At 43.7% G+C, this 25,811-nt stretch overlaps 1 protein-coding gene and 1 long non-coding RNA gene across 6 annotated transcripts in view; one reads left to right on the top strand and one right to left on the bottom strand.

Annotated features, from left to right (window-relative positions):
- caska (calcium/calmodulin-dependent serine protein kinase a) overlaps window positions 1–25,811 on the top strand; it is a 143,709-nt gene that overhangs the window by 33,063 nt on the left and 84,835 nt on the right. The window lies entirely within an intron of this gene.
- Window positions 21,537–22,369, bottom strand: LOC106929374 (uncharacterized). Its single transcript, XR_001420642.2, has 2 exons — window positions 22,185–22,369; window positions 21,537–21,605 (listed from the first exon to the last, which is right to left on the bottom strand). It is a non-coding gene; the product is annotated as an uncharacterized LOC106929374 (long non-coding RNA).

Genomic DNA, 25,811 nt, shown 5'->3' with positions numbered 1-25,811 from the left:
CTGGAAAACATAATATTCCCCTTGAACAGAATTTAGCCTGTTGTCTGTTCAGAGTTGAACTTGCAGGTAACCATACATTAGTTTTTAGTCTGATTCAGAGTTAGCCGCTGTAATGATTAAGTGTTGCTTGTTGCTGAACAGTCCACTTCCTTTTGGCTAATTTAACCCTTCATGCTATCTTGCTTTATGAAGGCTGTGATAATATTGTGGAGTTGTTGTAATTTTCCTATCGTTCATGTGAACCCTTCTTCTGGAGCAGGAAGGGAAATCTAATGGCACATCAGCCCCACTGAGATGTTTATTCACCAGCCGCCACACTTCACACTCTGTGGACTCGCCTACTCTTTCTGTGCCACTCCTACTCCTGCCCTTGATCAGAGTCTCGACTCTTTATTTGCTCTCCTTTTCTCTATTGTGAGGAGCTTAAATGAAGCTGTCATTACTCATCCCTTCTGAATGGCTGTTCGTAGAGCTCCTCTCTGTTAGTCGAAGCCTCTGCAGGAAGCAAAGCAACGTAAAGGAGCTAGCTTAGTCTTGTCAACGACCTGCCGTCTGGGGGCCTGGAGAGAAGCAAGACTTGCCTGATGACCACCACATCGTGGCCTGGAGACAGGGACACACGCTCTCCGTCATGCTCTTGTCCTCCACAGCAGCTGCTGTTTAATGACTTCCTTGTTTCTCCATTTTTGTCACCTGCTGCATTTGGGATTTGTGCTTACGCAGCGGAGAGTTGGCGACAGATATGATGGAGTGTGTGAGTCGCTCGCCGCATTGACAGGCGCGCTCCGTCTGGCGGATATCTGCCCTCTCTCCTCTTCAGTCTGTGGGAACACCCACTGGCTGTCTGCTGGGGGGGGGGGGGGGAGCTGAGATTCTCTCACAGAATGAGTCAATGTTAAGAGGAGGAGGAAGAGGAGGAGGAGGAGGAGGAAGGCTTCTGAGGCATGATCACACAAGCCTGCTCTCTGGTCAGCCGTGGTCAGGCGTGGCAGCGTTCAGGTGCCAGGGCGGAGCGGGGGCGTCTCCGCGCCCGGGTCGCAGCTGTTTGCCATCTGCGTTGCCGAGGCGTCCGTCCTCGCCGCGCGTCCTTTACCTCCTGAACTCCCATGTGAGAGACTGTCCGACTATCGCAAGCCAGCATATGTCACCTGGCAGCCTTGGAAACAGAAATCAGAGCCTACACACACGCGCTATCAGGGCTTTAAGTCAATCTGGCCCTCATTGCATGCTGACTGAACAGTGGAGGCATCAGGCTCCAGCCTCGCAGTTAAAGAGGAACTACAGTGAAATAAACGATTTATCGTATCGTTTATCGTGAAAATTTCTTATCGCAATAAGAATTTCCATTCATCATCTTCTCGATAAAATCTGTTAATGATGTTAAAAAAAACAAAAACAATGAAACCAAACTGTTACGTTATTTTACTGGAAGTGAAAAACTGGAAATGTTATTTTTACTATTTTCTGCACTGTTTGTTCCACAAGTATGAGTAAATCTGTGCTGCATGCACTTTAGTTATATGAATCATCCTTTAAGCAAGTAAAGTCTAGACAAAGTCAATTTAAAATGGGAACGCTTTTCAAGAGGCACTGTGATTGCCGTGCCATTCATTCACAGCCATGCATTAGGTTTTCATCTGGATTTTTATTATCACAACAGCAGCAAACAATATAATAAGATTCTATGTCCCCATCGCCCTCTAAACAACAGACTTCTGTCATCTAGAAAAACACTGTCAGGCTGGGCTTCACATCAGGAACATGACTAAAAGTGATCCAACCGAAGCAGTAACCTGACTGCTGAGCCACTCAAGGCACAGCAAAGCCGATGGGTCAGTTACATGCACTGGTACAAAGACCTTCGAGTTGAGTGAAGAATACGAATGTTTGGTGAGCATGAAAAGAGCTGAAGTGATTATTTCATAACTTCCCTCCATGCAGCGCTGAATGAACGTTAGCCGGCATTAGCCTAATCACACTCCGCCGTAAACGGCGAGGAGCATACGCTGTTTGAGCAGCTAGCTTCTTTACAAGACCTCTGCTGGGTAAACAAACATTACACATTCCTGAGTCTCTCTCTCTCACACACACACACACACACACACACACACACACACACACACACACAGTACCATATGGCCGCTCAGACAGCAACCCAGCATTTTGTGCATTGCTTTAGTTGTGCCTTTTGTGCCATATGTGTTGTGTGTGTGTGTGTTTACTAAACAGGTGGAGGAGATGGAAGTGTTTATGTGTTGTGTGACAACAGGAGTTGAGGGCTGTGCTTACATGTAATCAGCCAGAATCAGTAGTTAAGGAAGAATCTGGGGGGAGAGAGAGTCTTGATGTATGAAAGGAAGGAAAACATCTCAGTTTTTTGTGACCTTCCAGGTTTGAACAGTCACGTCACCATATTATCGTCCACACAGCTTAACATGCACACAGAGTCTCAGCATGTCCTTCTACTTCTTCCTCCTCTCCCCTCAATGCGATGGGAAGTGATGTAACTATGATGTATTCGTTGAAAGGAAAGCGAAAGTCTGGCGTCGCCATCAAACGGGGAGGGGGGATAATTGCGTAGCTGTCCGAGCAGCCGGAGATCAAAGTTGAGCCGAAGCCTTAACCTTGCGACTACAGGAATGATGAATGAGATCATAATGGAGTCAGTGATCTCTGTGATCTACTGCAGCTTCCCTGGGATCAGAATGTCGTTTTTTATTTGATTTTTTTTATGATATAATGAGCTCAACAGGAAGGAAGGTTTCTGTGCAGCGGTGATCCCATCGCACAGAGCGAGACGGGGAAGCTTTTAGGATCATCTCCCTACTGAGATCACCGCAACCTGCTGCATTTGAATTTCTGATTTCTGTTAATCACAAAAGAAAACCTTAAAGGAGCTTCTTAATGTGTTTTTGTTTTCCGAGTAGGCGAACCTACTCGGACACTGTCCTGTACTTGCTGAAGTCATGTTCTGGTCTTACTGACTTTGTGTGCGTGTGCGTGTGCGTGTGCGTGTGTGTGTGTGTGCGTGCGCAGAGGGGTGGTCCTGTGTGTGACTTCTTGGTGTGTATGTGGGCTAATCTTAGCTTTAGCTCCGGATTAAGGGACATAAGCTCATGGCTAGTGCTACTGGACAGAGTTGCTCTGTAAGAGCAAGCTGCACCAGCTGAGGCGGACCCCTAGTAGAGGGAAGCACACAGGCACCAACTGACCTGCTCTTCAATTTTAAGTCTCACTGTTTTGCATCTGTTACGGATAAAATGATAAAGCAGAGTCACTGTTCCTGTCTGTCATTATATTGTAATGTTTTCTGACAACATCAGAGCTCTTAGTGTGCCCTCCTGCTGTTACGCGGCAACATTTATGATTAATGACGAGGGGAAACAAAAGTCCGATAAACAAACAAACAAAACAAAAAGACAGCTTGGAGTGGGACACGACGGTGTTGGACCAAACGTCAAGCTCTGGCGCTGAGGGAAGGACAAAGCAGCCCGCAATTATTTATTTCAAATGAGGAAAGAAAGAGGAAGAAAAAGCATGCTGTGACAATTAGCAGAAATGAAACAAAGGAGACAGATGGCAGGTTTTTGCTTCCGGCCAATAAAAATAGAAAGTTTTGCCAGAGTTGTTGACTGTCCAAGATTAGAAAGACGGTTTTAGAAAGAGCCAGAGAGACGATGTCAGGACAGGGTGTTGTTTTCAGATAGGCAGTTTTCAGCCTATCTGAAAACTGCATTTAAAGCCAATATAGGTACAGTCCTTATAAAAAGTATTCACCTCCTTGGAAGTTAAATCAGTCATGATTTAGCTTTTTTGAAAAATTTAATTTATAAATAAAACACTTTAATGTTGAAGGAAAACTAATTTCTACAAAATAATGGATCCTTCTTACTGAAAGACCTTCTGCTGCAAACCCGTCCTTTTTCCAACCAGTTAACCCACCAGGGTTTCCCACCAGTGTATTATCAGCCTGGCGGGCCACCAGGCTGTGCCCCCACCAGGCTAAGCATTGCTTATTTATTTAAGTCTTTTTAAAATGTACGCATTTTTTAAAGACTATAGTTGGAGACACTTGGTGAGGTATTTCAGATTTGTTTTCAACTATAAAAAAAGGAAGAACCATGTCAGAGCTGGAGGGGAGCCCAGCTGTTTCAGACTGATAGGAGTCCTTTAGGGTTCATTCCCAGCAGCCCTGTGTAGTCTGTTTGCCTTGACCATCCGGTTCACTTGGGGAAGTGGGAATGTGCAATCGAACTCTAATATGAACCAAAAACGTGAACTCTGAGCCGCCTACTAACCCAGTTCTCCATTCAGTTGAAGTGAACTCTGGCACCTAAATACAACCTAAACATTTTGTCTTCCACCAAAGACAAAAAATAAATCCTAAAACCACTGAAATATTACAATATTTCATTCTTGTTTATATTTTGCAAAAGAAGGAAGTTGTACCCAGTGCCTTCTTTGGAGGTTTTCATGTTGTTTCTTTCACTAGTTCTTGGTGCAGCGCCACCTCAGGCGAGGAGGTGAAGAGGTTTTTCAAAGGGTTTGGATCATTTGACTCTGTGCAGTGTGAAAAAGAACTGCTTCAGCTGAAAATGTAACAAATGTTGCAATTTTGGTCCCCAATCAAAACAGAGTCTACCGGACTATCAGGTGGGAAAACACACTTAAAGCTGCTTCCCATACATAGAAGTCCTTCCACAAGCGCTAACTGCAGACTGTAGGAAGAGTGAACTGCGCAACAACAATGCAAATTCCTATAGTGATAAATTACAATAATAGTAACAATAAAAACAAAGCTAAATAAAATGGGTTCATATATTCTAAAATGATTTTTAGGTGAGATGTATAATGTGAATAATTAAATAATGTAAATTTGACATAAAATGTGAAGGAACCCTGGATGTTGGATCAAACCTCAGCTCCTCTCTCCAGCTGCCACCACGGAGCTCATAACCCAGCTGGACGTCTCTTCTTTCTGTGGAGGAGCTGCTTCAGTCCGCCTGCGGTCCACATGCCGCTGCTGCTGCTAACAAGCAGGAACTTTTATCCTGACAAGTCTCTGCGGACTCTCAGTTGGCTTGCACTCCACACGGCCCACTTCATGGCAGTGATCTGCGTGTTCTGTGCGCCGGGCCGTTTGGGACCTGGGCCTTGGGTAAAACATCACATGTAGAGCAATGCTAACTCGCTGAAGAAATCAGGCTTGGCTTTGACTGAGGACGTCTACCTGTCTGTCTGCGTTCCCTCTGAAGGTCATAACTCCTCTTCTGATTGGTGGAAAACATCAAGCTGGTCCTCAGGTTCAGGGTTCAGGACAGGCTGAGGCCCTTCCAAGTATCCTTTTCTCAACCCGGTGTTTAAAACGAGGTCTAAGCCTTCATTTCCTGATTTATGGCGTATGTTATTAAGATAATGACTCGGCCTGGTGGTCAGAGGTAGACATAACACCACAACTTTGATGCTATTTTCTATAAAATCACATACCCTAAAGCTGTGGGCTGCAGAGGAATCTCATGGGTTTCTGTGGCTTACAGCGAGCGACCTGGACAGAACGCGGTTCTGAGATGTGGTCTGACTGGGAAGCTGATGTGAAATGTCCAGCTGTTTTTCCGCTCGGACGTACAAAGTTTGTGTGTTTTAAAATAGGCTTCAGTTTGGTTTTTTCTTTATCCAAGTAGAGCAAGACAGCCACCCAGCTTGTTTCCACGCCCCATAAAACCCTGAGCTTCACTCTGGCCTCCGTCTTTTGTGTTTGTGTGGAAGTTACTGTTTGATTGTTGTGTGGTTTTGGCCTCCTTAAAAATACCACATTTTTCCTGATTAAGGATATTGAAAGCATGATTCATCTACTGCGGACCAGATTTTGCTTTTTTGATCCCATTGCGCATTCACACCTCCCCAAACGAACCAGACTTTCTAGGCAAACGAACTAGAGTTTGACTTAATTAGACTAAACAAAGCTGGTGTGAATGCACCCTAAGGTGCACTGGAGCAATGTCATTAACACTTTGATTATTGATCTCCATCAGAATTTAAAATTCTATCATTGAGCCTCTGTAGGGAGGACACCATTAGAGGAGAAGGACCTGTGTCTAAAGTCTGGGCTTCATGCTGGGATGTCTGCCTAAAACGGCTTGGCAGTAGTTCAGGCAGGTAGGAAACATCCATCGGTAATATTTTCAGCATCAGATCAATGAGACGCTGAGCATGTTCTGTTCAGATGTAGTGTGAACACAGTTCAGCCGCCTCTCCAGTCAGGTTCCCGTTGTCCTGGCCTCCTCTGCCTCCACCTCTTGGTGTTTCTCTCCAATAGGAGCATCAGGTGACGCTTACATGAGAACTTCTCTCCCCGCCCGTTTCTCGGCTCTTTGCTTTCGGGCTGTGCAGGCGAGTTAGGTTTGGGACGGCGCGAACATCTCTGGCTGCTGACCAGTGAAATGATCCTCACGGCCCAGTGACTCACGCACGCAGAAATCTCTGGCAGCTCGGCAGAAGCCTGGGAGTTACGTAAGAAGGCCTTGCAGCTCAGAGCGTGCGATATTTGAGGAGAGGGCGAGGAAACCTCGTCCCGTCCGTTCATCTGTGGCCTGAAATGCGTCTTCAGAAACGTTTCTGTGTGTTGTGGGGGGAGGGAAGCGTTGCGTCCCCACCGGACAGCCGTTTGTCTGAGTGCTGCTGGTGTGTGGCCGTTTCCTGGGCCACTCTCAGCTTCGTGGGGTCGTTAACTTTTATGGACTGCAGCCCGAGCTCGGAGGAAACGACCGAGCCGATATGCTGACCGCTGTGCGGATCCAGCCCCCTCCACCTGCCACCCAGACGTCTGCGTCAAGTCCTCAACGTGATGAATTGACCTAGATATTGGTAAAAGACAAACCCGGAGTGGTGCTGTTGGGGAGAGTCCAGCAGCTTTTCACTCGAAGCTACCCATTTAAATCCTCTGTGCTGTTAATCAAAAGTTGGATTGATTTCATCGATTTCTGTGCCGTCGGAGCCCCGCAGCCTGAGCTGGGCTGTTTTTAAGGGGTGGGGGGTGTTGAGTACTTTAAAGGGTGCCGGGGGGATTTTTGGCACCGCGGTTTCTGCTCTTTTTGTCAGAGGACCTCACTGCTTTGCAGTCTGCTGAGTGCATCCGAGCGGCAGAAAGGCTGGCGGCAGTTTTTTCTTTCTTTTTTTTTTTTTGTTCCCTCCCATCCCCAAAGCTCCAGGCGAACGGGAGGTCTGACTTGGTGTAATCACACACACGCTTGTCCTGCTCCGTAATATGACGCCGTGGGGCTGGCCGCTGATCCAAGAGCTCCCACATTTCAAACTGAGCTAACTCAGCTCTGCTGCTGACCACAGAGTCAGAGCCATTCAGATTTCTAAAATTAGGGATTCACTGATCCAAGTTCTGACTCGCCAATAGGGATTTGAGCTGATTTTTGATTTACACTATCTTTAGAAGCTGTAAGAAGATATCAGAACTTACAGCTGGGTATGTTGGACCAATCCATTTGAATTCAGAAGTTTGGTTTCTAAGATAGCATCTGTTTCAGTATCATCTTAAAAGGCAAAAGCAGACAAAGGGGAAAAAAAGACCATTAACTGAGTTGTGGAGCTCATTGATTGGCTGCAAACGGCAGCCAATAGCATGCCTAGTAGCATTAAACCAAGGTGTTTCTTTTTCCCAAGCTACATTTGAAACTGGGTGGATTTTCCACAAATAATTTGGCGTCTCGTTCCACAGAAAAATCTGTGAATAATGGGCAGGGCTTCATCATACAGTGTTGTACGTTTTCAATTTCTTATCCATATTCTGAAAATGCTTAAACATGGCTATCTTACAGAATTTTAAACACCTAAGATTATTGTGTTTTTTTTAGATTTTGCTCCTTGATTGGCTTGATTTCTTATTTAGTCTTTTTTTCCCTTAGAGGATGAAACCGTCTTTGGAAAGTTAGATTACCAGTTAGCATTAGCAAAACAATGGTCTTCTGTATACTCCCTAAAGAATGTAGATCCTTCCTACAACAGATTGAAAGCTTAAAAAAATAAAGGTATGAACTTAGCCTTACTCGGTTCAGCCTTGAAGTGTGACCACTTCCCTCAACATGATCAGTTTTAATTTGTATGATTATCAAGCATTTGTTGGTTCTTGGTGTTTCTTATGCCTGTAGTTTCTCTAGGCTAAGTTTTTATCTACGTCTCAAAACAATGGAGGGGTTTTGTAGCTTCAGAGTTGCTGACGCAGCATTCCCACCTGCAGGATGTGGGTCATCACTTCACTCGGCTCACACCTGCAGGGCATCAGGTTTATGTGTCAAAGTGAGAGCGATTCATACATGCTGTCTGCTTATCAGGCGTTTATTCCTCTGACGCCTAATGACTCCACTCTGTGGTCAGACCTGATCTGGGGTCAGTTCAGATGTCAGTTTCCACAGCAGTGACGGACGTAGACCCTCCTCCTGAGGTCACATCACGTTACGGTGACCTGTAGAACACCTTGGCTGTCAACTCCTGCAGCTCGAATCCATCATGGAGTCCAAGGTTCGGCTGCTGTCGGGCTGCGTCCGTTTTCAGATGTGAAGAGATTTTATGAGCGTCAGACGAGAGCTGCGTTTCCATTGACCGTAAAAATTTAAATGACTGAAATACGTTTGCTTTGTGGAAACACGGGAGTTTGAAGATGTTTTTCGAAATTAGCCTGCATGTTTTTGATGGCTTGTCACGTGAACAAGTCATTAAAAACGTGAGATTTTAATTGTGTTTCTTACCCCTAAGCTTTTACATGAATTTATTAAACTCCTAAAAAGTGCATCAGTTCATATCTCTGGCTAACGCATTGCAGAGTACTGAGTTCTGACATATGTAGTAAATAGGAAGAACTAAACAGATTTTCCAATATTTGACCTGCCGATCACAAATCAAGGGGAAATTAGGCTCTTCCTCTCTTTGTGTGATTTATTTCCAAATGATCCATGCTAGAAGCCGCATGTTCACACCAGAACACACAGCGTTCTGCCTGTGGGACAGTAAGTGGACGTTGGGTCATATTAGACTCTGCACTTCTGCTGCTGAGGACCCTCAGTGTTTTCCTATTGGCTCTCCTTGACGAAAGCCCCCAGAGCTCATCAATGATTTAGCACTGGGATGATGCCATAGAACTAATGGTCCATCATGCCCATTAATGATGCAGCAGATGTATATGTGCGCACTGGGATCATGACATCAGGCAGCTATTGGGACATTTTATTTTCTGCGAATGTGGGAATTATTTTTTTCTCTCTTTCTCTCCATCCTGGATAAGCTATGATTTATTTGACTCTTTAAAGGAACGGTGTCCCCTTAGAACACTTAAATATTATTTTATCAACCAAATCAAAGTGGTTTTTATCCATTTTCTGTCCGATTTCATCAGTCAGTCCCTCCAGTTTTACAAATTATCGTAGGAATTCATGCAAAAATCAACAAATCACCGCAGTTTTCAGTACTAATGCATAATTGTGAGTTTATTGCAGATTTTTCACAAAACTGGTCAAAAACATTTTGGTTTAAGTGATGCTAACAGCTGTCTCAGCCTTAGTTGATGTCAGATTATAGTCCATTATTTACATGGCGAGTAATAAAAAGTCATATGCATAAGCACAAATATTGTAAATATTTTAAAATTAGTACCACAAACACTTTGATTTTTATTGCACAAAACCACAAAAACAATTGCGAAATCCTGGAGAGACTGAAAAGATGTTCGGTATTGTTTAATTTTAAGAATTTATTAATATCTTAACGGGTTTTATTGATACATTCTGGCACCACCGGCCCTTTAGGAGCATTCAAGATCCTGATTTGGCCCAAAACAAAAATGAGTTTGACACCTCTACCTTAAAACAGAGATGTTAAACTTTCAAACGAATGAAGTATACGTTTTTTGGACATATAGCTAGATGATATACGTTTTACTTTTTGCCTGTTTACATGAATAAGGAAGGAGATCATGGTTTCATGGTCCTCTGGGAAAACAGGGAAGCAAAAACAAGATTTACTTGTTTTTCAAAAGTCCTTGAAACTGTGATGTGGAGTTTCAAATCCTATTTTGACACACTGCTGGAATACCTAACCACACCTACCATTTCTCCTGTCTTGTTAATGAGATACCAAACAACAACGTCTTGTTTTACCCTTATTGAGTACATAACAGAAGGAAATGGCTGTCAGCATCATAGCCTGCATGTATTAGAAAGTAGAGTTTGTTTGTACGGCAGCATTCTAACACTAGGAAGTTCAAAATTGCTGCTCAGAAAACTAGTCACATAGAGAGAAAACAATCTCATTAAAACCTAGAAATGCATTAAGAGAACAATGGTAACAATCTGGCATCACATAAAAACAACACATTAAAATACAATTTGCATTTCAAAAAAGTAAGAAGCCAAGACTTGAACTGTTAAAGTGGTCTAAACTGACTTTCATGGCAGAGTTGCAGGGAGTTCAGAGGAAGAACATTTAATCAAAAATAGAGAGAGAATGCAGCTTGAGAGAGAGAGAGAGAGAGAGAAAGAGAAAGAGAGAGAGAGAGAGAGATCAATCACAATAACAGGGACATCTGGCTAGAGGGTCTGGTGGATGTTGAGAGGTGTTGTGGCATGTCTAGCACAGCGACGTTTGAAATATTTAACACATCTGGCATTGTGCGTTTTCAGATTTTGAGCACAGATTCAGTAGCATCCAAAGCGGCAAACTCTACAGTTGGAAAATGTGAACATCTGCAGCTGGACGCAGCATGTCAACCAATCAGAGACTCAGATATGTTGGCTGTAGTTTGTGTCTTGGCAGTAGATGAATGCACCGATCCGGGTCAACTGGTTGTCAAACTGGGGTCAGGTGAGACAGAAATGGCACTAAAAGCGGCACCTGCCTAGGTAGTGAAACTCACCCAACTTGAAACTCCTCTGAATTATCAGGTGAATCCAGACATGGTGCAGAGACACCGTATGACGTTCGCTTGCCTTCAGTAAATAAAGCAAAACCGCTCTCTCAATTTCATCCACCATTGTACAAAGAGACCACAACCAAGAATCAAGAGGCTCACCCCAACCCGGGTCTTTTCTCACTTTTCTCAGTCCCAAATCTATAGCAATTTTGACACTTTATCAACCGTCTTATTTCAAATCTTGAGGCATTGAATGCCTTTTTGAAATGCGAAACACATTTGATCTGAAAACGTCTTTAGGCAACAAACAGCGTCTATTTGGTGTTGGGACCAGGATGCAGGGCTTCCCCCAGAAAACCTGCTAAGCTCAGTGGTAGAGGCGCAGCTGTCATAATTTGGAAGTAGTAGCGTATGAGGTCAGCAGGACGGTGCAGCGGTGGCGCAATTGGTGCACACTTACGTACTGCCCAGTTCAATGGGTCAACTATATGCCCAGCTTTATCCACCTTTACTGTCGCTGCTACTGCTGTGTAAAAAACCCCATTTAAAATAAACAAATGACTCTTAGCCTGGTGGGGTGCAAGGTAAGCCTGGTGGCCTGCCAGGCTTATAATACACTGCGGGAAACCCTGCAGGATGTTTTGCTTTGGTTGATGTTGGTGTAAAATAAGCCCAACCGTTAGCTGCCAGTCTAAAGCCTAAATGGTCTCTGCAATCCCCCCAAAAATGTAACAAATAAAACCCACCAGCAAATAAAATGCAGGTGGATTTGCATAGGGAGGCTGTGTGACAAAAATGAGCATGAAATGATTCAATTTTCCACCCAGGCACAAGGTCAGAGTTAGGAAAAGGAAGGGAGGACAGAGATGGAAGAAAGGCCTCTTAGAACTGTGCCACCTGGGAGCTGGCTGCTCATTCAGTCGTCCACGCCTGCGTGGGCGGAGGAAAGAAAGCCTCTCGACTGCAGCACTCAGAGCTGTCACTCTTCATGCCTTTCTTCTCATCGGCTGGGAGCAGCATGCACACACTCCTCTCTGCAGAAAGTAGAAGATGAGGCATTTTCAGCTCATGAAGCTCAGTTTTTGTTGTTTCATCTTTCAGTGGGAGGAATCTCGTGGTTTTTAAACTCTAGATAGGCGACGATCAGAGTTTGACTGGATGCAGGAGTTCAGCCCACTCATCCAGTCAACATGGTCACAGATCTGGGCCTACACACTGCCTGCCGTCCGTAGAGTCGCCTGGAGAACGTTTGTGCTTGATCAAAGTGACATCACAGAGTCGGAGATGAAGCGAGCAGCTGAGTAGACTAGAAGGTTTGAATTGGGCCTCTACAGAGACTACGCACAACAACTGCGGGTAGTTATGCTAACTGGTAATACAAGATGTGTCCCATTTAACTGCAGGGTGTAGTAACACCTACTGCTCTGTTGAACACACACTGTGTGACGTTGCCTCTGGTCCTGAGATACATAATTAATGATCATTAACAGAGTCGTTTCTTATGGCTCTTGTAAAATTGCAATAAAGTGGATAATTTATGTAGCACATAGCAATAGATGAGAACTTTAGCTCTATTATATTCTGTGATGATAATTCTAATTCACATCGCATTGTCACAATTGCAAAATAAAGACAAGTTAATTAGCTATAATCTGTCTCGCTTGATCTGGAAAGAAGAAATATAACCATGTGGATTTTACTGTAATTTAGATTTTCAGTGACATACAGAGTTATCTCACTTTGGGTTGTTTTGAGGAAATAGTTTTTTTCCTTAAAACATTTCAATATCGGGATGGTTATGTTTTAGATTTACCTGGAAAATAAAATTAAGCTGCTTGGTTTAAAAATGACTCTCAAATGTAGAGCCTGCCTGCATAATTCAGTCACATTCAAAGTAGCATGTCCACAATGAACCGCCTGCCTTCTGATTTAGCTAATTTCATATCACGAATAGTCTTGATATGAAAAACTTGTCATAGCAATGCTCCATTACTTGACTGGCTGAAGTCATGTAATATTCAATGTCAGAGCTGAGCGGTACAAAGGGTGTGTAGAAGAAGCTTTTAGAGGAGCTGGAGTAGAAAAGCTGAAGCGGGACGTTCTGTCATAAGCTATCAGTCTCACCCACCTGCCCTTCTCTCCCCCCTCTGTGTTCTCCCTGTTGCATCTTCTCTGGGTCAGGGAACAGGTAATGTGTGCACATTTGAACCTGCCGTCTGGAACTCGTTTTGTATTTGATGGGCCGCCCAGCATGCGGCTCCCTGTTTGCTCCGGCCGTGACCCTCTTTCTGTACGCTGGCACAGATTCAGCCTGTGGATCCACATCAGCACCTCTCCTGGTTCCCTTCAGAGACGTGTTTTTTTTAATTAGTTGTTCTCAAAGACAGGTGAGATAAAAACAGACAGTTGGCAGTAAGCAGCTCATTATTACACACTCGGGTAACATGTAATGGCTCTTGTGAACAAGGTGGGATATCTGCAGTGGTTTTAAAAAAATTAAGAATCACGGTTTTTACTTTTACAGAGTACAATTTAAAAAAAAAATTAAGAATCTGTAATAACCTGGTCCAGTCCATGTGTTGCTGTCTGACACTAAGATTCAAAATGCTTCATATTTGTGCTTTAAAGGTCTGTCCAATCTGGCAACACTGAACACGGCCCAGACACTGATCGCCATGGGAACGTGCTGTTTACACATGGAGCATGAGGAGGGTCTAGCAGGGTCTCTTTAGGTTGTGGAGAAAACCTTCACAATAAAAGAGTTTTTCTACATTTGCCATAGCTGCCATTTTGGAACGGGTCATGTAGAGTTTTGCTCCCTCAATTTTTATGGGGTTTTAGTTTTCTATTATCGTTGTTCTCAGAGTTCGAATATAATTTTTTTTTTTTTTTTAACAGAGATTTCATTTTTGCTCTTCTACCTATGTGTTTAGTTTTAAACCCCATCAGTATGGAGGGGTGCAAACAGGCAAGGTAAAGAGAAACCCACGAGCCGGCGTAAGCCTCTTTTCCGAACGTCTGGCCGCTGCAGATAGTGTCTTGACTCATAATTGCCTCTTCGCAGAGGCTTTATTGGTTAGAAGACAACTTTGCTGAATCACCACCTTAAGAAATATCGAGAAAAGAGGCAGAGAATTTTCCAACACAAAGACGTAAAAAGCAGAAGAGCGCCCACTCTCCTCGGTGCCTGGCGGATCAGCTCAGTGATTCACACTGAACTCGTTTACGTGTCTCCCCCCCCTCCCCCCACATCGCTCTGTTTCACCACTCTGTGATCTGACATCAAAGCCGAGCGGTTTCACAACCTCCTCCATCTCAATCAAAAGACCTCGGGATCGTTGAGGAGGACCTCTGACGGCAAGGATGCCAACGGTTTAAAAGCTCTAATATTGTTTGTTTCTCCTGGTGTTTCTCTTCTTTCTGAGGATGATTCTTCTCTTCAGACGGTACAAAAATGCAGCTACAGCAACTTGTACCGCAGAGCGTCAGCACAGCAAGAAAAAAAGAAAAAGCTTCTAAGTTAATTATCAGGAGTGCGGCAAAATCGTAATGAAATGGCATCATTGGCATGTTACCGAGAGTAGGACTGGAGCTGTAGATAAAAGAACTGGAGTAGACAGAAAAAAACGGAGCTGCAGCATCTGTACTTCAAGGGAAATTACTTTTACAGGCACTGTTTAGTCTCTGATGCTCTTCTCTCTCTGCACAATAACAACTTGCGCTCACAGAAGTTAGATTTGTTTTACATCTCAGCCCCCCGTGTCTGTGCTGGGCTCGTCGCACGCCGTGAAGTGTCCTAGTCAGATGTTGAAGCACACTGCCACTCGTCTTCGCAGTGTCCCTTAATAGCTGACACGTTCCTCACGCTTGCTTCTTGTCGTTACATCCCTTCCCTTGAAGAACACGTGGCGAACGAAGCTGGAAAACGCTGAGAAACGGGTCGTCCTTTTGTTCCTTTCCATCTGTTAGGTTATTCAATAACCAAGCTCTGACAAAGACACCGTGGTGTTTCAGAGCTACACGGAGAAGCCAGAGTCCCTGCAACTCCCCGCTCAGATCCTTCAGACTAGTCAGCAGCAATTAGCAAACACCTGGTGGAGCTGCACATCTGCTGAGCTCATTTCCAGCAGATGTTGTGATGACTTCCTGGAGAGCTGGAGCTTCCCTTACAAAGAATGCCATGAATTTCACATGGGAACCACATGTGGACCCACATGTGGTTCCCATGTGTATCACAGGGATACACATCACGTCTATCCCATGTGTATGTGATACACATTTGGAAATGTGATACACGAGATACACATGTGAAAACATGTGATTCCCATGTGACCACATGGAAATTCACATGTTTTTACCATGAAACATTCCAAAATGTTACATATATGTGCTTTTAGATGTGATTCAAATGTCATTCACGTGAACATTTGTGTGAACCACGTGTGGTTTTAATGTGAAACATGGGTTTCACATGTGACTTTCACATGTGAATTTATATTTTTGTAAGGTTCTTAAAGAGACAGAGGCCCAATTTCAAGGCGTTAAATTACAAAGTTAAACTTCTTTTAAGTCACATTTCATATACATAGCGTTTTTACAGCAACTGTAGGTAACATAGCTACTTGACTGTGCTACTAAATGGCACTGCATCAGTGAAAAGCATAATCCGTACCTTTTAAAAGCAATCCTGTTATCCAGGCTCTGGATAACAGGAAGACTGAGGACTTTCTGTGTTGTATTCATCTGAGCTTCCAAACTCTGGAACATCTCCTTGTACAACCAAGAGGTTGCACCATATAAATCACTAATAACTACCAATTGCAGATGTAAAAAAGAAAAAACAAATCAGTTCAATGATTTTAGCTAAAGTTCTCCAAGAGAAGAGTTTGACCCGGGAAGATCTGAGTTTCTCCCCAAAAAAGTTTTTTGGTAAAGATTTCTGCTGAACATACCTTCAGGTACTAGGAATAATCTCCTAACAGGATCTGTATAAACAAATCTGGAGATTTTTAATCATAATTTGGTCTGTCAGCTGTGCTGTGCAGAGCTTTGCAGAGAAAGCAGATGAAACGGACGCTTGCTGCTGGACAGCTAGCGTGTTACTCAGCATGCAGGCTGTGGAGAAGATCTGCAGAGAAGCTCCATCTACCTGGGAAAACGCTCAGGTTCCCTGGCAGGAAGAGCCGGGAGCACCGCCGACATTCCCATCTCTCTTGCGTTGGGTGAAATTTCCCAGTGGCGTTCCAGAAGGACGGCGAACGCTTCCTTGCAGCAGAGCACACAGTTCCTTTCTGACTGCTTTACTGATGTCTGCCGATTTTTTTTCTGGTCGATGAAATAACTTAGTTGTTTTTGTCATTTAAAGTTGGGGACTGCAGCGACAGCCTTGACATTTAAATCCCAACTTACAGAGGCAATGTGATCGAGATCCAGGTCAAAGGTTAAACAGACGTTAAGACGTCTTTCATGTTGTCATTTCTCTGCTCAGCTAAGAGAATCTTTTTGGAGTTTCACTGCAACCGTATGAAGAAATTGCAGTTGAAGATTTTCCTTATTGAAACTATTTTTCCTCGCTGTAACACACAAAACGTGATTTTTCCTTTGGAGCCAGTCCGCCTCGGGTTGAGAAACATAACATGCCTCACATATGGGCCACTGCTATGGACTTTATGCAATGCTCCTCCAATATCGCAGCAATGATCCTGTTGTGTTATTTCTAGGCCTGTCGCAATAAATCAAATAATCATATGTTAATTTAAAACAACCTCATTCGTTTCCATTTGCGTGATTGTTTTTGTCTCTCTCTACTGGACGAGGAAAGGCTTCAGTCTGGTGCCTTGGTTTCAGCAAGTCTTTTCTTTGAAGGATGGTTTTGCTGACAGAGACTTCAGTGTCTATTTTGTTTGTTTCTGTTGTTTTCTTTAATTATCTTGGAAATGCCAAATGTCTCCCAGTTCCAGTGTTTAAATGTTCATCAGAATTTAAAGTTTATTGATCCTTGAGAATGTGCCATTTATTACTTGAAAATGGCCTTAAAACAACAATATTATCGTTTATCACAGTAAGTTCTGGGACAGTTTGTCGTCCAGCAATTATTTATTGTGACAGGTTGGAATGGGTGGAGAAAATGTTGTTGAGAAGAATGAAGGGAAAGACCAGCAAGACAGAAGTGAGACCAGTAATGTTGACTGGTTTGGAGACGGTCCCAAACTGGGGATTTTGGACTGACTTACTGTGCGTTTCTCATTTCTACCTCATCACTGCGCTTTGCACACAGAAAACTGCGTTGGTCACAAAAAACCGCCAAAGACTGGATGTGTTCAGAAAACGACACATCCAGTGTTTGGATGTGGATGTGTGTTCAGACGAGGCACCCACACGTGACGTTAAGGTGGATCTCGTTGATATGCGCCGACGTCCGCGCTCCTTTCAGCTGCTGGTTTTTCACCAGAGCCTGAACATCCTAGCGGGTTGGGAGGCAGGCCTCTGGTCTCAGCATCTATTTGATGTCAGAACTCAGTGGTGTGATCCAGCATGAGTCCATCAGAGTTCACCCCAAACCTGAACGGCTGTTCTGCGAGATGTTTTAGGGAAAGCCTGTCAACTGTGCAGTAGCCCCTTGTGTGTGTGTGTGTGTGTGTGTGTGTGTGTGTGTGTGTGTGTGTGTGTGTGTGTGTGTGTGTGTGTGTGGACTGTCAGTGAGCCTTGCAGGTGCTGGCATGTCCGGGCTTCTGCCTAATCCTCATGGGAGCGTAAATAAGCAGCCTAGCTGTGCCTCCTTACATAACCGCTATGCCTGGGAGAGAGACAGAGACGAGGGGGTGACGGCATGAATACAGAGACGGCCAGATGCAGAGAGGGACCACCGAGAAGAAAATAGCAGCGCCGCAATTAGCTGTTTAAAGAAGGTGTAGATGCATGGCCGCAATTTCCTGATTCATTGTTACGGCCTCCTTTCATTCCCTGCCAAGCGTGGCCGATTGGAAACATTTGATTGCTTGTTGTTCTGGTCCGCACACTCACCGAAACTCTTTCTGACTCTGTCAGGGGGAAATAAAATGATAAAAGTTAAACTGAGTTTCTGCCAAATCTGGATCCATTTACAGGGATCGTTGGTGGAATACATCAGTACGCGTGCAGCCTGCTGCCACACGGAGACTTGGATAAACTTGGCAACAGAAGAGCGAGGCACAACTGTAAACCCAGAGGCGTCAAACTCAAGTTTCATTTTGAGTCTCATCAAAAACCTGATTGTTCTTAAAGGGCTGGTTGTGCCAGAATGTATTGATAAAACCCTTAATTTAGAAATATTTGTAAGAATTTTTTATGACTTTTGTGCTAATGCTAAATGTGTTTTTTAGTACTTGCTGCATCGATCACGGACTATAGCGGTAGTGGTCAATTAAAACCCAATGTTTTTGACCAATTTTGAGAAGATTTTGCAGTAACATCAGAAACAATTTAGTGATCTGTTGATTTCGCATGAATTTTGAGGATTTGTGAAAAACTGGAGGGTCTTATTGAGGGAATCTCGAGTCTAGAGGGCCACAGATAAAGCTATGGTGGGCCAGATTTGGCCCCTGGGGCCTTGAGTTTGACACATGTGCACTAAACAGTTCTGCACTGCTTTGTGTTGGTCTGTCACATAAAATCTCAATAATAAATTTACAACTGATACACAACATGATAAAGACAGAAGACTTTATCATCTCCAACAGGACTGACAGGACTGAAGGAGATGCTAACGTCAGCTGCAGACTATTAGCACGACGTAAGCAGGAATCAAATCCATGCTGCTGGCTCTGCTAATTATTTCCGACACGAATGATGGGATAATTCAACAGTAGCTGTGTTTCCATTGACCATAAAATTAAGCAAATTGAAAGTACAAAAATAAATTTGCTAAATGGAAACAATAAAGAAAACCTCATGTTTTTCGATGATGTTTTTCACTAGGATGAGGTGGGGTTTTTTCATCTGTATCAGAATAGATGTATTTCGCTAAACTGCAATTGAAGCACTTTTTTTTTTGCTTCACACGAGTCATGTTATGGATGTTACTTCTGGTGAAAGAGACTAGGAAGGATATTTGTAAAATATATATATATATATAAAAAAACAAAACAAGTTGGGGTAAAATAAGTGTATTTGAGTTGAGTCACACTTGCTGGCTGTGTCAACGCCGCCTGAGTTTGTCCAAACACTGGGACTGACTGTCCTGGTCAGCATGAGCTTCCCGTTTGGTCAGTGACCAGGATGACCGGTCAGATTACCTGTCCCGGTGTTTCCTGGGTTGCTTCAGGATCTGCAGGCTCCTGCATTTTCACTGCACACCGTCACAGTCCTCTGCCTTCCTAAAACGCCAGGTTTCATTTGTACGAGCTGTCGAACTGTGTTCGCTCTTTGTCCCTTTTCCCCACAACTTCTCTTCATAAGCGAGGCCAAAGCTCGGACGGCCGTTGAGTGAAAGCTGATTGAAGCTTCACTGTCGGCCGCTGAATCAATTTGTGTGAGAGAGAGGAAGAGAATGAGGCGACGCCAGTCCGAGACGTCGAAAAGCTGTCAATTAAGTGCTGTTTAACAATTCCTGGCGCATCAGAGCTGACCGCTCTGACTTTTCCGGGGAGGAATGATGGCAGGCTCAGTTGGCCAGCCGTCCATCCGTCTCTTATTAGTGGCAGACTGCAGTGAAATGCTGCAGAAATGTTTGTGTTCCTCTGAGGATGTAGCGCTGTGGTTCTTTCATCAGGTACCAGGTTTTCTCCCGGCCAGATTGTTTGGGCTTATTGCTGTGAATTCACTCAGAGACTCAGCCAAATCCTTCGCGTGTTAATCCACTCCGGTCATAAGCATCGGCTGGCTAGCCGTTAGCCTAGCGTGGTCTGAAATAAACACTTGCAAGTGAACTGAAAACTACGGAAGCCAAGATGGGACTTTTTCTGCATAGACTTAATCGACGGCTTTCTCAAGATTAAGAGTTCATTTTCATTCTTCTCATTTCCGGTTTTCTCGACACAAGTTAATATCCCATTTTCTCGAGATGAGTTCGTTCCTTGTTTTCTCGAGAACGGGTTAATCTTGAGAAAACAATGTTTGTGGATGATTGGAGTGTGTGTTAAATCAAAATTCATACCACAACGATTTGAAGGATCTGGTTCATCTCAGGAAGACCATGGGGGAAACGAACTTGTTACACCATGGAGCAAAAATAAATGCAGAAAACATTCCCTCTCGGCCTCCGTAGAAAACCGTAATACAAAATCATTTCTGTAAAAGTCTTGATTAGTTTTGGTGTAATTTTGCATACCTGCACATTTTGTTACATCTGGTTTGATTAAGTAGATTTATAGAGCCTCTTTGCTCCTGGTGGCAGCATGTTGGAGTAGCTTTGCTACATTGAGTCTGATTTGTTTTCCTTTTCTTTTTAGCATTAATTTATCATTCTTCTGGTGGAATCATTGCAGGTGTGGACAGTTTTTCCCTCTGGTTCTGGATTCTGTGCAGCTGGAAGGATTTTTGCTTTTATAGCTGGCAGCAGCGTATTAGCAGTTAGTTAGTTTCTAAGCTAGTTGTTTCCAGCTTTTTAAAATTCTGCTATGAACTCGTGTAACGTAGCTGCAAAGGGTCAATATTGAAAACATTTTCTCAGTGAACTAAAACTTCTAAATTCACAACTACTAAATGTTTGCCTAACTGGACTCACTCACAATGGGGCGATGTGCATTTAAAATTATATTGAAATATTTTGTGACGATGAAAACTATTACTTATTTTTTAGGTAACTGTGTCGTTGTGACTGCATCACACAGCAGTCATAACCCCACAAACAGAAACACTGCTCTTGAGAAACATCCAGTTGTAATACGCTTCTTTATGACACCAGTCACATAAAGATTGATTTGTATCACTGATCTGCACACAGTAACTGCATTTAATCATATTTTCTAATGTATTGATGTATTAATTGATATTTTTAATGAACAAACAGTGGAGAAAATAGTAAAAATAACAATCCCAACAACACGAGACAGTTTTTTTAAAAACATTAGTTGGAATTTAATGTGACAATAAATGTATCACAATAAATGATAAACGATAAACAATGCGATAAATTCCCACCCCTACATCATTCTGTGTCACATTGTAGCAGGAATCCATGCCTCTGTGTTACATGAAGTTACGGTGCAGCGTAGATGTAGTCAACCTAGAGCTGCTGCTCCTCTGAGCCGTCCAGGCAGATGGTGGCAGAGCCGGGTTGGCGAGTAGGTGTGGAGAGGGGGCGGCTGTAGCTCTAACAAGGCTGCTGCAGCGTGACGGTTTGTTTGGATGAGCCTGTCCTGGTTGGGTTTAAACGTGTGGACAACGTTGGACTGATTTCTTCCTCTCTGGGCTCTTCCCGCTCCCTCCCGCCTCTCCTAAGGCTCCCTGCGAGGTGTAAACGTGCTAATGACGTTCATTTAGCATCAATTCTCTCTAATGAATCCTCCAGGCTGAAGTTTCATTATGCCTTCTGACAGCATTGGGCCTGAATCACTTTGTTCATTTGTTTCTCGTCATTCTCATTGTTCCCTTTGATTATGTATATTAATTTTTTTTCTTGCAGGCAGATTCTGTTTCTCCAGCGTTTCTTTTTCCATGTTCATGCTGGTGCTGTGTGTGCTTGGGCCGGTGTGGATTCTCACCGTCTCATAGCCTTGAAGAAAAATACAGTATCTTCACATTAAATTAGAAACTTGAAATGAAAACGTAAAATACGATCAAATGTCTTTTCCAAGCAACAGTTAGCTGTTTCGTGTTATGCCACACCACTGGTTTATTTGTATGCTTGTTTTTTTAAGGGAACACATTGAGAAAAATCATTATTAAACCCTACCTCAGTCACAAGTAGTTTGATATTAAAATGAGTGTCAGTTTAAATGTACACAGTGGCGAAAGACTGAAGCTAAGTATAGCAGAAACACCCACTGAGTTTAGTGTTTGATGCTAACATTAGCTCGCTAATTAGCAGGGCTACGTTAGCAGCTGTGTTAGCTTGCGTTCTTCCTAAACAGACGAACCGCTCCAGTTTAACTTTCAAACTTTCGTTGTAAGATGATTTAAATTAAACAAAGTCTCCACCTGAATCAACCGCCTGTCTGTACCATCCTCAAATTAAAGTCGGGGGCTGGAAATGGACGTTCGTGGCTCAGTGACTTTTACCGTCATCTTTTCAAATGTTTGTGTATTTGAAGTGGCAGTGAAGCTCGTCCTTGTCGTCCTCGCTGTGACCTACCTGACATGCCCATGTGCTTCCTGAGATCTGTGAGAGTTAAAGCGATGAAGTCGGGTACTGCACGGCTGACGGCGTTTACAAAACGGGGGGGAAATATAAGCGATTGATGTCCCGCGGACTGGAACGGGAGTGTGGTCCGCAAATCACCCTTTACGACAGCAACACACAACACAAAGCCACGGACAGATGGCACAGCCCATTTCTTTGATGCTGCCGTAAATTCCCCGTCGTTACCCTGCCACGGACTCCACAGAACACGCTTCTCTCCACCAGGGTTCCCTAAATCCTCCTCCAGCGTCGGTCGCCATGTCAGCGACGCCCCGCCCACCGCCCGTGAGCTCGGCGGCGGAGCAGAGAGAGTTCAGGCTGTTACTCTCTGTCATTATGAGCTCATTCCTGCGAGCTGTGGGAGGGAAGGCCGCGCTCATTTACTGTTCACGCTGCTGTAAATTCTCGCCCCCATATCTGACATACCTGCACACACAGTTCAGCCCTCACAGCAGGGAGCTACTTCTCCTTGTTTTGCCTTTAATTAAACGTCTCATTAATTTCAGAAGATCAGAGATTTTTTACAAAACAAACAAACAAAAAAAATTGAATGTTTCTGTTTATGGAACAAGTCTGTCTACAGTAACCATCCAGACTGGATCAGTTTTTACTTTTAAAGGGCAGAATTATGTTTCCCAGCCACGTAGTATCACTTTGTAGCACTATCAAGTAACTGTTACCTTCAGTTGTTATAATTATGCTGTATATATCAAATATGACTTAAAAGAAATTTGACTTTGCAATTTAGCGCCTTGAAATTGGGTCTATGTCTCTTTAAGAAGCTCCTGCTCTTTTTGTAACTCCTCCTTCAGGAAGTCATCCCAACATGGCTCCTCTATTAACCCTTTAGCAACGTTTTTACCAGCGTTTCACTAAGAAGTAGCTCCTATAATGAGCTCAGCAGATGCTCAGCTCCACCAGGTGTTTGCTAATTGCTGCTGGCTAGTCTGAAGGAGCTGAGTGGAGGATTAGCTCTGAGGAGGAGTTTAGTCAGAGGAGGCGGTGCTAGATCCACCCAAGGATTTCACACAACTGAATGGTTGATATGGGAAATTGAAGGATTTCTGTATGAAAGAATCAACCTGATGTAAAGCTAAAAAACAAATTAGATTTTGACATAATACTGCCCTTCAAACAAATGTAACATTCTATGAAGTAGAAGATTGTTGTATCTTTTTTTTATTATTATGGATATTTTTTATATAGTTATGCACATTCCATGCTTTATGTTTAGAGATGTATTTATAACGATGGTTGAGTGATGCTTAGTTTCTTATGATACAGCTGATTGACTTTTGAGAGAAGAGACAGATTGTATAAGATTTATTTTTTCCATCCCACTGCTTTTCAATCCAAACATCAACATGTGAGACATTCATTCATTTTAAACAATAAATAAATTAGGTTCCTGGATAATAAATAAACGTTAGGATACTCTAAAAATACGCTACTCACCTCCCGTTCCTGTCCACATTTCTACTTGTTTTTTGTTTTTATTTTTTGGGGAGGGAGGGGGGGCTGAGGGGGTTGTTTCCTCTCTCCGCCGCTCTCTCCTTCTTCCTGTTCTTTCAGTGCGGGTGGCTAAAGAGCAGAAGCGATCGGAACAAGCCAAGTGCAGCTGACTCCCATTCAGAGCTGGAACGGCTGCATGCAGCTGAGGCCCATTCAGTCGCCGCGCGCCTCCTTTATGTGCAAGCAGAGTTCTTCAGAGAAACCGAGTTCCGCCACTTAAGCTGTCAGAGCTTCAGATCGTGTCCTCTCCGCTCCTCTCCACCTCCCCGCTCTCTGAGGCAGAACCGGTGCTGATGCTTCCTACTTCATCAGGGAGCGTGATAAACACAGACTGCTTTGCAGAGAGAGCTGGGATAGACATAGTATGTCGTTTACTGCTGGTAGCTTCCATCGGTATTGTGTCAGTGTTAAATTTTAGTCTGTCAACTCTCTTTAAATGTCCGGGGGCTCGGTGACACAGTGCTGTTGACTCAATACCACAATCAGGGAGCCTTTGAAACGCATCTGGAACTTTAAGTATGAGGACAAACTGTGTTAGTTAACTAACTTTCTCTTGTTCAAATTCAACATACATGAACATTCAGGTCATTTTCACTAAAAACACATTCAACTTAACCTTCCATCTTTCTCCCTTCCTCTACTTCAGACCTTCCTCTCTAGTTTTGCAGCGCAGCGCACAGAAGCCGGCTTCTCAGCCAGACGGCTAGGAGCCAACGCTGATGTCTTTTCAAAATAAAGTCAGTTTTAATGTTTCATCATATTTCAATTAACTTCAAACTCTGACTAGGGTTAGTGTAAGTGCACAAATAATATAAGCCAAAAAAAATATTTCATGCTGAAGGTGAGGCGGCTTTTATTTTGCCACAATCAATTACATGTAAAGGAAACCAGAGGCGGGACCAAGTCAGTGTTTTGCAAGTCTCAAGTCTTTATCCTCAAGTCCCAAATCTATTACTGACTGGAGTCCAAGTCATGTGACTGGAGGAAACCCTGCTCACAGGCTCACATTATTACCTATTACTGACATTTCTGATGGATGGAAGGGGGACAGAGATGTTAGTCCCTCTTTGTCTTTTCTAGTTTGGAGCCATGCCTTGATGGACGAGATGTCTGAGTCGGATACAGATTTAAGGATAGTTACTACCAAACATCTGACATCTTGAGAAAATCTTCAAGAGTGTCCTCTTAGCTCGTAATATTCAGTTTTAGTGAGTTTTCACTAAAGTAATAAGCTGCAGCCATGCTTAGTTTGTGTTTATGCCATTTTCCTCTGTATGTGTCATTAAGGTAAGAAGGCCTCACTGGATGCCGTTACCCTCAGCTTTACCCCGGATGACTTCACATCTAAATTACTTCTAACCAACCTTCGTATCTGTTTTCCTCCCTCTCGGTTTCCTCTGGATCGTTTTGCCACATTCCTCTTTTGCGACTATTATTTTGTTTTTATTCCGCTTCCCCTCTCGCCTCTCTTCTCCTCTGTTCTCTCCCTCGTTTTGTCCCTTCTCCTCGAGGGCTGCCTGGTATTTGCAGAGCGGTCAGCCTCGAGCACGGCCCCTCATCGGCAGTGACGTGAAGGCAAGGGGGGGTCGGAGGTGAAGTGGCTGGACTGCAGCGAGCGAGGCGATAACAGAGCAGCGGAGGACTCAGCCAACATCGCAAATGACTTCTTTCTGACCCTGCGTGCCTCCAGAAAGTTCGCGGCTGAAACTCTTTCCTGATTGAACTGCTTTTTCTCTCTGTGTCGACTTCCTGAAGGTGACGGATCCATTGCTTGTACGCCGGTGTTATCTTTCAGCAGGAGAAATGGAGTTCTCCTCGGAGCCCGACTCTTCGGAGTCGAAAAAGTGTTAGAGAAAGCTTATTTTCTTGCTTTTTGCTCGGTTCTGGAGGCAGAGTCTTGATGCCAGACATCAAGATGTTCACGCTGACAGTGAGCTCTAATGTTGAGGAGGCTGTTGAACCTCAATCCCTCAAGCCTGAATAAGTAGATTAACTGACTAAACGTAAAGATTTTCAGCAGTGAATGTGGAATTTATCACCTCTGCGCCTTTCCTAAGGTGATCTTGG

This window comes from Poecilia mexicana, unplaced genomic scaffold (assembly GCF_051168715.1).
Source record: "Poecilia mexicana isolate PSO_F unplaced genomic scaffold, ASM5116871v1 scaffold_2, whole genome shotgun sequence".
NCBI lineage: Eukaryota > Metazoa > Chordata > Actinopteri > Cyprinodontiformes > Poeciliidae > Poecilia > Poecilia mexicana.
The sequence above is the reverse complement of the archived record's forward strand: the minus strand, read 5'-3'. Positions and strand labels throughout refer to the sequence as shown.